The sequence below is a fragment of the Mesoplodon bidens genome (genome assembly GCF_964165515.1).
Source record: "Mesoplodon bidens genome assembly, chromosome: 3".
Classification (NCBI taxonomy): domain Eukaryota; kingdom Metazoa; phylum Chordata; class Mammalia; order Artiodactyla; family Ziphiidae; genus Mesoplodon; species Mesoplodon bidens.
This window is the reverse complement of record NC_138178.1, coordinates 41892041-41907553: the sequence shown is the minus strand read 5'-3', so window position 1 is coordinate 41907553 and position 15513 is coordinate 41892041. Positions and strand designations below refer to the sequence as shown.

General features: G+C 43.1%; 1 long non-coding RNA gene across 6 annotated transcripts in view; it reads right to left on the bottom strand.

The window, feature by feature from the left end:
• LOC308613889 overlaps positions 1-10625 on the bottom strand; it is a 113069-nt gene extending 102444 nt beyond the window's left edge. For all 6 annotated transcript variants that reach the window (XR_014015333.1, XR_014015334.1, XR_014015335.1 and 3 more), the window contains exon 1: positions 10466-10625. This is a non-coding gene — a long non-coding RNA (uncharacterized lncRNA). The remainder of the gene's footprint in view (positions 1-10465) is intronic.
• Positions 10626-15513: the final 4888 nt, after the last annotated feature.

The following is a 15513-nucleotide window of genomic DNA, read 5'->3' as shown; positions in this document are numbered from 1 at the left end:
CTGCAGATAGCTGTGTCAGAAACAGTGATCCACACCAACTCTGCGACTCCTGGGTCCTGCAGCCAGAACTCAGGACCTGTGTCTTCCTACCAGTAGCCAGCATAGCCCCAGGACCAGTGACTGGGCACTAGCCCTGATATCACCTGGACTGCAGTTCTACCCATAAGTGAACCAGCACTAGATTTGGTGTCCCCCACAGTTGTTCAGCCAGCTGCCTTATGATTTAGCCTCACCAAGCAGCACAGACAGCCTCCATACAAGGCAGAGTCTGGCAAACAAGCACTCTGGGGGCAGCCAAGCCTACCAGACCACCCACAGTAGTCAGCCCACCACAACAGAAGAGCCCAAGCAGCCCACATAGGGGGTACACCTAGAACATAGAGTTCTAGTGACCAGGGGACAGTGGGCTGCTGGCACACATAGGACCTCTCCTACAAAAGGTCACTTCTCCAAGGTCAGGAAATGTAATGAACCTACTACATACATAACAATAAAAACAGCAAGTTAAGAAAAATGAGGTGACACAGAAACACGATCCAAATGAAGGAACAAGATAAGAACTCAGAAGAAGATCTAAGTGAAGTGGAGATAGCCAATCTCCTCAACAAAGAGTTCAAGGTAATAACTATAAAGATGATCAAAGAACTCAGGAGAAGAATGGACAACCAGAGCAAGAAGTTAGAATTTTTTTAAAAAAGAGTTAGACCATTAAAGAACAACAAAACAGAGATGAGAAATACAATAACTGAAATGAAAAACACACTAAAAGGAAACTACTGTAGACTAAATGATACAGAGGAATGAATCAGAAAACTGAAGGACAAAGTACCGGCAATCACTGAAGATGAACGGTAAAACAATAGATTAAAGTGAAATGAGGAAAGTTGAACAGACTTGTGAAACAACATCAAGTGTACTAATATTTGCATTATACTGGCCCCAGAAGCAAAAAGGAAAGAGAAAGCAGTGTAGAACATACCTGAAGACATAAGAGCTGAACACTTCCATAACCTGGGAAAGAAAACAGACATCCAAGTCCAGTAAACACAGTAAGGCCAAAACAGGATCAACCCAAAGAGGACCACACCAAGACTCATTGTAATTAAAATGGCAAAAAAATAAAGATAAAAAGACACTATTAAAAGGAGCAAAGGAAAAGCAACAAGTTACAAACATGGGAACTTGCATAAAGTTATCAGCTGAATTTTCAGGATAACCTCTGCATGCCAGAAGGGAGTGGCATGGTATATTTAAAGTCATGAAAGGGAAAAGCCTATAACCAAAAATACTCTACCCAGCAAGGCTCTCCTTCAGATTTGATGGTGAGATCTAAAGTTTTACAAAGAAGCAAAACTAAGAGCTCAGCATCGCCAAACCAGCTTTATGAGAAATCTTAAAGGGGCTTTTCTCAGTGAAAAAGAAAATGCCACGACTGAAACATAAAAATTAGGAAAGGAAACTTACTAAAGGAAAAACCTCATTGAATAAGGCAAATATTCAACAAAGGCAGTAAATCAACCATGCACACAGCTAATAGGAAGGATGAAAGAAAACAGTAATAAAATCAACTATATTCACAATAAGAAGTTAAGGGACACACAAAACAAGTAGATGTAAAATATAAGGTCAAATTCAGTAACTGTGGGGGAGCAGAGTAACAATGCAGGGTTGTTAGTGTCCATGTGAAATTAAGAGCTCAGCAACTTAAATAATCACACACACACACACACACACACACACAAAACTGAAAGAAATCCAAACATAATATTAAAGATAGTCCTCACATCACAGATGAAGGGAATGAAAGGAGAAGAAAGGAACAGTGAAGAAATTAAAGAGGGATTCTAAAAATACCCAAGACAAATGAAAATGAACACACAGTGATCCAAAATCTATGGGACACAGCCAACACAGTTCACAGGGGGAAGTTATAGTGATACAAGCTTATTCTTAGGAAACAAGAAAAATATCAAATAAACAACCTAACATTACACCTGAAGGAATTAGAAAAAGAAGAAAAAACAAAACTCAAAGCTGTCAGAAAGAAAAAAATGAAGAAAACAATACCATATGCAATCACACCAAAAAGAATAAGATACCTAGGAACAAACACACCTAAGCAGGAAAAAGACATGTACTCAGAAATCTATCAGCCACTGGTGAAAGAAATTGAAGGCAACAGAAAAAGATGGGAAAATATAGCAGGTGCATGGACTGGAAGAATTAATACTGTTAAAATAACCATACTACCAAAGACAATCTACAGATTTAATGCAATCCCTATCAGAATACCAAAGCATTTTCACAGAACTTGAAAAAGTAATTTTAAAATTTGTATAGAAACACAAAGACCCCAAATAGCCAAACAATCTTGAGAAAGAACAGAGCTGGAGGCATCATGCACCTTGACTTCAGATTATACTTCAAAGCGACAGAAATCAAAGAGAATCGTACCGGAGCAAAAACAGACAAAAAGATCACTGCAACAGGATAGAGATGCCAGAAATAAGCCCACACACTTATATTTAATTGATTTATGAAAAAGCAGGCAATAGGGAGAAAAAACTGTCTCTTCATTAAGTGGTACTGGGAAAACTGGTCAGCTACATGGAAAAGAATAAAACTAGAGTATTTTAGCACACCATATATAAAATAAACGCAAAACTGAATAAAGACCTAAATGTAGGACCATAAAATCCCCAGAGGAAAATACAGAACATTCTTCAACATAAATGATAGCAACAGTTTTAGGTTCAGTCTCCTAAGGCAAATGAAACAAAAGCAAAAATAAACAAATAGGACTTCACTAAACTTAAAAGATTTTGCACAGCAAAGGAAACCAAAGACAACCTGCTGAAGGAGAGACAATATTTGCCCATGATAAGAGGTTAACACCAAAAAGATGACCAAGCAAGGGTTCATATCTAAACTACAGAAACAGCACATACACCTCAATATCAGAACAACACCCAAAATCTTTTTTAAAAAAATGAGAAGACCTAAATAGATATTTTTCCAAGGAAAAAATACAGATAGACAGCCAGAGCTCACAAAGATGCTAAACATAGCTAATTGGCAATAAAATGCAAATCAAAACAATGAGATATATCACCTCAGTCTTGTCAGAATGGTTGTCATCAAAAAGGTCACAAATAACAAAGGTTAGTGAGGATGTGGAGAAAGGGAAACTCTTGTACACTCTTGATGTGAATGTGAAGTAGTGCAGCTACTGTGGAAAGCAGAATGGAAGTTCCACAAAAAAACTAAAAATAGAACTACCATAATATCCAGCAATTTCACTCTTGGGTATATTAGAAGAAAACAAAAACACTATTTCAAAAACATAACTGCACACCAATGTTCATAACAGTGTTATTTGCCATAGCCAAGATGTAGAGTCAAACTAAGTGTTCATCAATAGGTTAGGGGATAAAAATGATTTTTTATGGTGACTTCAGCAAAAAATGAAATTTTGACATTTGCAAGAACATGGATGGACTTGGAGGGTATTGTGCTTAGTAAAATAAGCCGCAGAGAAAACAAGCCTGGTAGGTTATCACTTACACGTGGCATCTAAACAACTGAATACAACAACAACAACAACAAAAAACAGACTCACAGATTAAAGAACAGACTGGTGGTTACCAGCAGGGAGAGACAGGGTGGAGGAGCAAAATAGTGGTAGGAGATTCTGAGGAAGAATCCACTTTGTATAAAATCAATAATCTACAGTGACGTACTGTATAGCATGGGGAATAGAGCCACTCTTTTATAATAAGTATAAATGGAGAACAACCTAAACATTTATGAATCACTATGTGTACCTCTGAAACTAATATAATAATGTAAATTAACTATAGATCAATAAAATATAAAGTAAGAAACAATAAAGGGGAGACACTGATTATTAGATAGAAATCAATTAAATAAACACAAGTTTTGGAAATCAAGGAATTAAAAAACAACATGTGGGCTTCCCTGGTGGCGCAGTGGTTGAGAGTCCGCCTGCCGATGCAGGGGACACGGGTTCATGCTCCTATCCCGGAAGATCCCACATGCCGCGGAGCGGCTGGGCCCGCGAGCCATGGCCGCGGAGCCTGTGTGTCCGGAGCCTGTGCTCCGCAACGGGAGAGGCCACAGCAGTGAGAGGCCCGCGTACAGCAAAAAAAAAAAAAAAAACAACATGTAAGACACAACATTGACATTTAAAGTATACGATCTATTCATTTAAGTGGTGAAAAATGGTACCCATTCTCACAATTTTGTATATCTAGGATAAATTATTATCTACAAAAATATGTTACAAATATTCACTCAAAAAAGAAAGAGAAAATTTGGATTAACCCATTTTAGTATACAAATTTAATATCAAAGTCTCTATGTAACATTGATTTGAATAAGTTCTGTTAGCCACTTCTAGTTTCTTTGTGATGTAAAATCTTTTAAAGCATAAAAATCAGCCTTTCTACATTATTCTATTAGACAAACATAGAAGTTAAAAGAAATGAGAAGACAGAACAATCAACCAGGAAGGTGAATTTACTGAGGAACAGTCATTCGTTCTCCCTCCTCCTTTTCTTTTCCTCCTTTTCCAGGTCTCTTTCGGTTCCAATCAAGAGAAGTCTTGAGAATTCTGAGAATATTTCTTTGAGGGCTTCAAATCACCATACCTACGTCCTGTGCCACAAGTACACACACGGGAATAAAAATAAACCTCTGCTATCTACTCATGTAGGAGGGATTCACGCAAAATAAACTCCTACATGGAGACCAACAGGTGAGTTTTCTACCTGTTCTTTATAATGTCCTTCCATTACAGTAAATCCCACACATTATGAGGCAGAAGGGGTTATGTGAGCTCTTCCTTGAAGTCAAAAAACTTGCATTCATTTCAAGTACCTGGTGATCATAGGGTACAGCCAGGGAAGGTGCCATCCCCCTTGCGGGGGGGCGGTGAATGGGCTCCCGCAACCATGCACCTCCTGATGTACAGATTCTGGAGAAACAAAGGGCAGTCACACCGCAGTCAGCCTGTCAGGCTGTCGGGCCACTGGGCAACCCCACCAGCCTGGAAGTGCCCCATCAGTTGCTGAAAGCAAAACTCTGTCCCCCCTGTGAAGCCAGGCAATTTGGGCCAGAGAGTCAGAGGAGACCGGTAATCAACTCCTCCTCTCTGCTCACCTCCTTGGGGTTACAGCAACCCCATCTCCAAACCCAACTCTGATCCTGGAGTGCCAAAGTGGGAGTGCAGGTGGGCTCTGCCGGTGCTTCAGCGCCCTCTGGGAAGCCCCCTAGTTTGAATATGATTTGAGTTTGATCCTGTGAAACCATCAGAACTTCCCACAAGCGATAAATGAGGAGATTCTGGCCTTTATTAGTACGCACAGTGAACACGGTTGTCCTGGCTGTACTTGCCAACCCTCCTGTTTTACCCACCTACTTTTATCCACCTTCCTCCCTGTGAGTACCTTTGACCAACCCTGAGCTCAGACGCCTGACCTACTACAGACTTTGTCAGTCTTTCTTTAAAAATGGACAGGTGGGGCTTCCCTGGTGGCACAGTGGTTGAGAGTCCGTCTGCAATGCGGGTGACACGGGTTCATGCCCTGGTCCGGGAAGATCCCACGTGCCACGGAGCGGCTGGGCCCGTGAGCCACGGCCGCTGAGCCTGTGTGTCCAGAGCCTGTGCTCTGCAACGGGAGAGACCGTAACAGTGAGAGGCCCGCTTACCACAAAAAAAAAAGGAGAGGTAATAAGATGAATTTAACCTAGAAGCAGCAGCTCAGTAAGGGAAATAAAACCATCAGAAGTTATCTAATCACAGCCACAGCCATCAAGGGCTCTTGTCTTATCTGCTGGGACATAAGAATGGGACCTTCCTAAACTTGAAGGGCAGCCAATCAAAGAAGTAAAGGTGTTGCTCACCTCTGGCTCTTGGAGTGATTGCTAGGCAGTCTACCCAGGGTATACTAACTGCAAAACACTGTCATGGTTTGGAAACACCTATGTTCCAGGAAAGCTTTTTGGGGTGTGTGGGGAAGGTTTCTTTTTGACATCAAGCAAAAAATAAATCACCAAGCTCTTTGTGCACAGGGGTTCTTAGGAGGGAAGGAGAAGGAAGGAATGGGCAGAAAAGACGATCTCCTCTGAAGTGAAGGTCATCTTTCCAAAAGAGAAGGATTTAGTCTCAGTTTAAGGAAAACACTTTTAAATAGCTGGGACAGCTCCAAACTGCAGTTTAGGGAATGAGTGCTTCAAAAGAACAGTGCTTTAAAAGTCCTGGCAAGGCAGCAAGAAGATGAAGAGTTGGTTTTGCATAGTTCTGAACACAGGAGTAAAGAAACAGAGGCATCTCTGACTAAACGGCCCTGAGATCCTATGGCATCAATGGGTCAGTTGCAGGGGGCAGGGGGTGTGGGGGGCGATATTTCTCTCTCAACGTCTCCCAGGGCAGCCACCCCTCCCTACCCCACCCCCCTACTCCCTTCACCCTTCCTCCCTCCACTGTTGGGTCCCCAGGGACAGCACTTCTTAAGCTGGAGCGCTCAGGCACCATCTCTGCAGTCTGGATCCTTCCTGGAGCCTGACAAGGTCTGGGACAGCAAGCCAGGTCTGCAAGGCCGCTGGGGTGCAGTCGGACCTGGAGGCCTGGAGGGGAACTGGAGCCCTGAAGCCACTCACGTCCTTGAAGCGCAGGGAGGAACACATCCTCCTAACAGTACTTCTCAAGGCTCAGCGTGCTCCCCACCCGACGGTGATCCATACTCACTTGAGGCAGCAAGGACTGCCTCTAACTGGCCCCCTCGATTCCGCCTTAAGGGTCCTCGCACATATGTGAGAGCGCAGGCCCCGGACCTCTTTAGTCAGCTGAGCCCAGTGCTGCCGGGGTCCCTCTAGTCCCATCCCCCAGCCCCTCCCTCTGGGACTGTATCTAATAGAAGAAAGAGCACAGAGGAATTGGATGAATCAAGGGACCTGGGAGCCTGGGTATGAGTTTGAACACCGAGAACCTAAGGCACAATTACATATTATTGGAGACTCTTATGGGGTGTGTGGGGGGAGGTGAGGAGGCTAAGAGGCTGAGTCGACCTGGTGAGTCCAGTCCCAGGGCACCACACAGCCCCGCCCCCCTTCCCTGCCATCAGACAAGGGGTGCCTCAACTCCAGCTGGGTCTCTGCAATTCCCCCTCCCTGATTCTCCTCCAGAAGAGCAGGTGGCCCCCCACTGAGGGCAGTGGCAGGACAATGGACCAAGTCCCCTGTTCAGGGCAGTCCTGAACAGCAGTGCTGGCTTGGAGCGAACCCGTGCACCGCCAAAGTTGGTCTCGTCCTGCAGCTGAGGGATGCAGCTGCCCTGGCTTTAAATCAATCAGCCCCCGCTTTAAGTCAGGTGACCCGACTTTAAATCACTGTGTGCCCCTGAAGCCTGCAACTTCAAAAGCTGGGAACTTCACTTTGATCCCAGCCCCTCACATACCTGAATGCACACTGCAGTCACCCCCAAGCCTGGCTTAGAGGCAGGATATAAGGTAAGGGGATGGGCGTGCACTCATGGTGATGAGAGTGTACTTCATGTACCAGAAGGATCTAGGTACTCTGGGGTACAGCAAGCAGTGCACGATACAGCAGTTCCCTGGCAAAGCTGGTGATGCACAGGGAGAGCAGGCACACCCATGCATGCAGAGGTTCCAGGACGGGAGCTGGGGCACAGCCAGCCGGGAGGATGTGAAAGTGGAGGATCTGAGCCTTTTGAGAAAGGCAGACACAGAGGATGGATGAGAAACAAAGACCAGATGAAATATGGAGTTGAAAAACACACACTGCTCTTGAAATTGGGGTGGGGGCACCCCAGATTTGAGTCTTCTTACTCCCCTGTTGCTAGTGCTTTGGCATTTGCCCAGTTACTTAAAAAGTGTGACTGATAATATCTAACCCATAGAATACTGCATTTGTAGTGGTATTGCGAGTTAATGTTTCTATAGTGGAATAATCTTTTCTACAAGAAAAATGTACACTATCAAATAAATTAAACCCCCTCTTTAAAAGGTACTATATCGGACTTCCCTGGTGGCGCAGTGGTTAAGAATCTGCCTGCCAACGCAGGGGACATGGCTTCAAGTCCTGGTCAGGGAAGATCCCACATGCCGCGGAGCAGCTATGCCCATGCGCCGCAACTACTGAGCCTGCAGGCCACAACTACTGAAGCCCGCGCACCTAGAGCCGGTGCTCCACAACAAGTGCAGCAAGAGAAGCCACCGCAATGGGAAGCCCGCACACAGCAAAAAAGACTAGCCCCCACTCGGCGCAACTAGAGAAAGCCCGTGCATAGCAATGAAGACCCAACACAGCCCAAAATTAATTAATTAATTAATTAATTAATTAATTTTAAAAAAACCTACTATATCCTTCTGTACAACTTCTCTGGAAAGAACAGAGAGATGGCATGGGAGAGTGACAAAGACCCATATTTAGTGCACATTTCTCATGCAGGTGCTCTGCTGGCTCAGATACATTTATCCCCACTATACAAAGGAGGAAATAAGCTCAGAGAGGTTTAGTAATTTTCCCAAAGCCAAACAGCTATTGAGTGGCAGAACCAGGATCTGAACCAAGTCTGTTACCTTCAAAGCCTAAGTCCTCATCATAACAAAACTCAGTTAATATTTACATTTATCGAATTACATTGCAACTGGGGAGTTTTTGGCACAATCCTGAATGAGAGTGAGAAAGAAATAGCATTGTTCCTACAGTCAACCAAAATTTTTGGAGCAGCTGCTAGATGCCTGGCCCTTTTGGGGGTTCAGCAGTGATCACGACAGGAAGAGTCCTGCTTTCATGAACCATGTAGTGGGGAGGAGAGACAGGTGCAACTTGGGTGAGGGATTTCACCTTGCTGGGCCTCTGTTTTCTAATCTGGAAAATTGGACAGGTGTTCCTCATTTTGTGGGATTGTCCAGCCCTCACATTCTCTGATTCCATAAGAAGCATTTGTTTTCCTGTTTCTTTAAAATTCATTCAGGTTGTGAGCCGTGATGAATGTTGTTAGCTGCTCCCCAAATCACACTATTCCCACCCTTTTCCTGTGATCAGTCTTTCCCCCAACATGACTCACAATCAGTCAAGTCACAGAACCTAAGAGGCACCCAGCAGAAGAATTCCAGCCCTGGCTTCTCAGGAGCCCTGCGGTCTACCTGGCCAGAAAAACTTAACTCACCTGGCACAAGGTGGCCATCCCTGGTTTCACATCAACATGGTCTCAGGCACAAACCTACTTGTTTTTCCATTTTGTCTTTAAGTTACTTGTTGAAACAACTGTACAAATATGACAAAGATATAAAATCAGGCATCTTCTGCCTCCAGTGCCTACTAATACATGATTTTCTGCCACTTTCATGATAAAGATAGAACATTTCAACATTCTGCTGTCCTTATTATTTGTCATTATGTTAATATTTCTATTTAACACATCTTTCAATTTTTTAACAATGCAACATTTATTTAGGTTGATCCAGACCCAGGCTTTAGTGGTAAAGGATTCCTTGTTATATTTCTATTATGTTTCTTTTAAAAATCATAATCCTATTTCATGGATTAAGTCAATTCTATAGGCATTTATCATATAATATTGATGAAATTAATACATAGAGGGCAGTAGTACCAGTTGATTGGACTGGAAAACCTCTCTTTACCACAGTTAAGTATAAATATTATCTATATGTAAACCACAGTACATGCCGAGTGAGATTCTCCTACACTTTTCACTGTCTGCCCCTCAAGCCTGTGAGAAATGGAATATTTCTTGCCATCTCAGAAAACAAAGGATGTCACAGTCATCAGTCCTTGCAGCCCTCCAGTGTGAGGGGCGGGCCCTGAGGAACACAGGATATGCAAATACAGAATCTGCAGGCCCCAGAGGGCTGAGGTGCATAAAAGAAGGAATTCAGTGAGCCCAGACTCTGGCACCTTCCCATAGAAAGAATAGCGCTCCATTCCTCACGTTGGGAGAGCTGGTTTTCCTTAGTTAACAATCACCTGTTGATGGTCCCCATTACCTGCGCCAGTCCCCTGCCCTGTCCCCTCCCCCCTGTACTTTAGCTCAGGGAGGCAGGAGCGCAGAGGGACTCAGCTGAATAAGGGGCCTGCGAGCCTCGGGAGGAGTTTTTAGCCGCTTTCCCCATAGCCGGGAGGAGGGGCGCTGACGCTGCAGCCGGACCCTGCGCCTCGCTTGCCCCGCTTCCCCTCAGGGCGCTCAGGCAGATCCCCTCCCCACGCCCCCCCCACCAGGCCCCACGAGCCAGGCCGAGGGCAGGGACGAGAGGAGGGACCGAAATTCCCCGGGACCAGACGCTGGGGGCAGCCCTCTCTGCACAGCAGCGGCGGGTGGCAGCGAACCCCTGCCCCTCAGAAGCTGGTCTTGCCCTGCGCCCCAAGCACCGTACCAGGCGGAGGGTCGGCGCCCACTTACCCGGCCCGCCGTCCCCACGACTGTCGCGGCTTCGGCCGCCAGGGGCCCTCAACAGCCGGCAGCCTCAGTGAGGCCGCCCTCCCCTCGGGCTCCGGGGCACTTCCGTGACCGCGGAGGGAAGAGACCCCGAGCCGGGAGTTCCAGCACTGTGGAAACTCCGGCTCCGCTCTGGGCGTAGGGGGTGGGACCGCTCTGCCCCGAGGCCTTCTGGGAGTGAGGGGGGAGCCTGGGGAGGGAGCGGCCAGGAGCGCAGGTCCCCGTCGGGGGTCCTGGAGGGGCGGCCCCACCTGGGGGCCCCGCCCACTCTCACCACAGCCCAGGCAGTTTTCCTGGAATCCTACACAAAAATGTTAGAAAGAAACGCGCTCTACAGTAAATATTCACAAATGATGGTTGCTGCTGTGCTTCCTATTCTATTAAACGTGTAAAATCCATAAAACACTTTAAGTTCAGAGTTATCTATGAATTTTCACCTGTCCTTATGTCCCCGCTAGTTCCAATTGTAGTGAATGAATCAGAGACTGTGGCATCACTAGTTAAAAATGAGCTTGTTAAAAAAATAGAACTCAGGGGCTTCCCTGGTGGCGCAGTGGTTGAGAGTCCGCCTGCCGATGCAGGGGACACGGGTTCGTGCCCCGATCCGGGAGGATCCCACATGCCGCGGAGCGGCTGGGCCCGTGAGCCATGGCCGCTGAGCCTGTGCGTCCGGAGCCTGTGCTCCGCAACGGGAGAGGCCACAACAGTGAGGGGCCTGCGTAAAGCAAAAAAAAAAAAAAAAAAAAAAAATAGAACTCAGGCCCACCAGACCTACTGAATCACCATCTGAACTTTTACAATCTCCCCAGTGTACTTTTGTACCCATGAATACTTGAAAGGCTCATTTCTACCTCGACATGTCTTTTCTGTCTGAGATATACACACATTTTATGCAGTTTGATATAAATAAAACACTCAAAAATGCATATGCCTGTGTTGAAACCATCGTTTTATCATTTTTTTTCCACATAAGTATAGTCTCTATACTGGTTTTGTGGATCACATGCCAAACTCTTTTCTTGTAGTTAGAAATAAGATAGAGAAACTTACTTTATTAAAATATATATATATATATATATATATATATATATACATATTAGTGGATAATTGAAGACACTCTTCTAAATTAAAACCAGTTCTCTTAACTTGCTGTTTTCTTCTTGGGTCACATTATGAACTCTTCCCGTGGCCACACGGTATGTGCACTTTTAATTTCAGGGACTGCTGACATTCCAGGATATGGCCATAGATTTCTCTCAAGAGGAGTTAGAATGCCTGGACTAATATCAGTGGGAATTGTACAGGGATGTGATGTTAGAGAAGTATAGGAACCTGCTCTCCTTGGGTGAGGATACCTTCCTTCCAGAATTCCTTATCCAACCACAGGGTTTAGAGTCCTTCATTTGTAGAATGTCTCCTGGAATCTTCGGCTTCCTACAATAGGGTTTCAGATTGCAATGTTTCAGGAAATATTGGGAGTTTGTGGGTATAATTTATCTTATTCTTTTAATATTGCAGCCTCCCTCAGCCACATAGCACACGGAGAGCAGCTCGGTGCTTTGTGACCACCTAGAGGGGTGGGATAGGGAGAGTGGGAGGGAGGGAGATGCAAGAGGGAAGAAATCTGGGAACATATGCATATGTATAACTGATTCACTTTGTTATAAAGCAGAAACTAACAAATCATTGTAAAGCAATTTTACTCCAATAAAGATGTTTAAAAAATAATAAAAAAATAAAATAAAATATAATTGCAGCCTCCCTTTTAATATACTTTGTAACTGCTTGGGATGTGTCTATATGAACTGTGTACTATATGCTTCTGTTATAGTCCTTACAATATTTTATTGTCTTATTTTCTGTAACAATTTTCCATGGATTCTTTGGGCTTAAGATATGCTAAAAGGGAGACTGCAATTCTAGGACTTCCCTTGTGATGCAGTGGTTAACAATTCGCCTGCCAATGCAGGGGACACGGGTTTGATCCCCAGTCTGGGAAGATCCCACGTGCCACGGAGCAACTAAGCCAGGGGGCTACAACTACTGAGCCTGCACGCCACAACTACTGAAGCCGGTGTGCCTTGAGTCCATGCGCCACTTATTTTTTGGAGAATCACACCACCTCTGAGTGATTAAAATTTAGACCAGTTAGTCAAAATGGTTTATCACCTGTTCTTCTAAAACACTGATAAACGGAACAAGTTTTACTAGGGATAACAGTGTCATTGTATCCTAGAGTTCATATTGGCAATATGGTTTATGATCTTGATGCTGGATCAGGACATTTCAATAGTATAACTGCTATTAACTGTCTGTTTGTTCAATGATTAAAGTCTCACGTGATCTGAGTTCAGACTGGAGTCATCTTGCTTGGTTTCTGCTATTGCAGATTTCTCCCAGTATGAAAGGACAAGAGCAATACGGCTTACTTTACAAAATGTCTTCAAACTAAATGATGATATAATCTACATTCAATTAATTTATACATACCCTACTGTAGAACAGGTTTCGTTACGGTGGCAGAGCCAGTAATTATGTAAAACTGAAACCTTTATGTGCACTGGTTCAAGTCCTCTTCCTAAGAATATGTTTATAATCAACATTCTTTCACAAATGACCCAATTTAATTCACCATAGCATTCCTCATATTAACTAAATGGAAAATCCTAGGCTATATACAAATCCAGAAAGCGCCAACAATCATCAGCCCCCATGGATGATTACAAACCATTGCTGAGGCATTCAAATTACTTATTAAAGAACTACTATGTCCATCAACTTCATCAATTTATATATTATTGCCCCAATGCTAGGCTTAACCCTGGCTCTCACAACATGAATTCCTCTTCCCATATCTTAGGCACTAATTCATATACATGTAGGCATACTATTTATATTAGCTATCCTCTGATCTGGATGATCTTCAGATTCAAAATACTCACTCACTGGAGCCCTAGGGACAGTAGAACATACAATCTCATATGAAGTAATGTACCAGTTATTCTATTCTCAGTCTTACAGATAAATGGATCATTTACACTTTCAACAGTAATCACACGAGAACACCTATGACTAATTTTCTCCTGACCGCTACCCAGAATTTGATTGTCTCCACAGTAGCAGAAATCCAATGAAGCCCCACTTGATTTAACAGAAGTAGAATCAAAACCTGTAATTGTCTTCAGTGTAGAAAATGTAGCAGGCCCACTCACCCTGTCCTTCCTAGAGAATTTGTCAATTTCCTTATTATAAACATTTCCACAACAATCTATTTTGAGGAGCATTCGACAATCCCTAGGTGCCAGAATTATATACAGCCCAAATCATCATTAAAACACATCTAACAATCTCCTTTCTATGAATTCGAGCATCCTACCCACAATTTTGATATGATCAACGTCTACATCTGTTATAAAAAGTTTTTTTTTTACTACTAACATTGGCCCGATGTATATGAGAGTATTCACTACCTGTCATCATACCAGGCAACCCACCACAAACTTAAGAAATATGTCTGACAAAAGAGTTACTTTGATAGAGTAAATCATAGAAGTTTCAATGCTCTTATTCCTGGAATTGAATTCTTCCTAAGAATTTTACATTCTCCATGCTACCACATTACACCACATGCTGTATAGTAAGGTTCTCTAAGTAAGGTTCAGGCCCATACCCCCAAAATGTTGTCATATATCCTTCCTGTACTAATAAACTCTCATTGTTTTTACTATCGTTCTACTGACTATTATCTCAGGAAATATAATGGTATAAGAAGCTCACACTGGTTAATGGAATCCCCATTCTAATAAAAAACACGAACCCATAAGCTACAGAAGCATCCAAGAAATATTTCCTAAAACAATCCACCACATCAATACTACTTATAATGGCTATTATCATTAATCTAAGGTACTCTGGTCAAAGAACACAAAGAATAACAAAAATCTTTAATCCAGCAGCATCCACCCTCATGAAAATCGCCCTTGTCACAAAAGTAGGACTTTCCCCATTTCACTTCTGAGTGTCTGAAGTAACACAAGGCATTCCATGAACAGCAGGCCTGATGCTATTTACATGACAAAAGTGCACCCCTATCAGTTTTATACCACATGTCACCATCCATCAAACTAAATATACTATTAATCATAGTGATATTATAAATCATAGCTGGAGGCTGAGGCAGACTTAGCCATACTCACCTGGAAAAAATTACACCCTCCTCATCAATTGCCCATATAGGATGAATAACAGCTATTATAAAGTATATTCCAATTATAACAATCCTAAACATACTAATTTATATCATAACAACACTCTCTGCTTCTTATTTATGCCCAGATCATGTACTACAAGAGTATCATTATCACACACGTGAGATAAAACACCTCCCATCACAATCTTTTTCCTCACCATTATAGTATCATTAGGACATCACCCATCACGATCAGGGTTTTTACCCAAATGAATAATTATCCAAGAGATAACAAAAATGATAACATCATTCTACCAACACTGATAGCCATCATAGCCGTCCTCAACATATATTTCTACTTGCAGCTAACATACTCCACATCACTAACTATGTTCCCTTCATTAAACAACAGAAAAATAAAACAATTTGAACATACAAAGAAATAACCTTCCTATCATTACCAATCATAATATCCACACGATTCCTACACATACACTCATTCTATCAGTGCTGGACTAGGAATTTAGGTCAGTTCAGACCAAGAGCTTTCATAACCCTAAACAAGGAAAATTTACTTAATTCCTAAAACTAAGGATTGAAAGACTTCATCCCACATCAATTGAATGTAAAGCAAACATTGTAATTCATCCAAATCTTTAGGAGATTGATGAGCTTTAACCCCAGGAAACTTTAGTTAACAGGCAAATCCTCTAGTCTACTGGCTTCAATCTGCTTCTCCTTCATTTGAGAAAGAAAACAAGAGAAAAAAGGCAGGAAAATCTCTGGCAGAATTGAAGTTGCTTCTCTGAAATTACAGTTCAAT